Source organism: Arachis duranensis, chromosome 1, assembly GCF_000817695.3.
Source record: "Arachis duranensis cultivar V14167 chromosome 1, aradu.V14167.gnm2.J7QH, whole genome shotgun sequence".
Lineage (NCBI taxonomy): Eukaryota > Viridiplantae > Streptophyta > Magnoliopsida > Fabales > Fabaceae > Arachis > Arachis duranensis.
Genome location: NC_029772.3, coordinates 58,178,153 through 58,178,991, shown reverse-complemented (window position 1 = coordinate 58,178,991; position 839 = coordinate 58,178,153).

The window sequence follows — 839 nt, the reverse complement described above, 5'->3', positions numbered from 1 at the left end:
GAGCCCAGAGAGGAATGATTCTGGCGTTCAAACGCCAGAAAAGGGTGAAAAACTGGCGTTAAACGCCCAGCGGATGCCCAGTTCTGGCGTTCAAATACCAGAAAAGGATGAAAAGTTGGCATTGAACTCATGTCCAGTTCTGGCGTTCAAACGCCAGAAAAGGGTAGGAATCTGGCGTTAAACGCCCATTCCTCCTCCCATCCTAGCGTCCAAACGCCAATGAGGGATCAGACACCTACAAGTGCTGATAACAACTCCCTCAAGAAGGCTTCTCAACCTACCTCTATAGGAAATAAACCTGCAGCAATCAAGGTTGAAGAATACAAAGCCAAAATGCCTTATCCTCAGAAACTCTACCAAGCAGAACAGGATAAAAAATTTTTCTGCTTTGCAGACTATCTCAGGACTCTTGAAATCAAGATTCCATTTGCAGAGGTACTTGAGCAAATACCCTCTTATGCTAAGTTCATGAAAGAGATCTTAAGTCATAAGAAGGATTGGAGAGAAACTGAAAAAGTTTTTCTCACTGAAGAATGCAGTGCAATCATTCTAAAGAGCTTACCAAAGAAGCTTAAGGATCCTGGGAGCTTTATGATACCATGCACATTAGAAGGTACTTGTACCAAGACAGCTCTATGTGATCTTGGGGCAAGTATCAATCTAATACCTACATCCACTATCAGAAAGCTAGGTTTGACTGAAGAAGTCAAACCAATCCGGATCTGTCTTCAACTTGATGATGGATCCATTAAATACCCATCAGGCGTGATTGAGGACATGATTGTCACAGTTGGGCCATTTGTCTTTCCCACTGACTTTGTAGTGCTGGAGATGGAGGA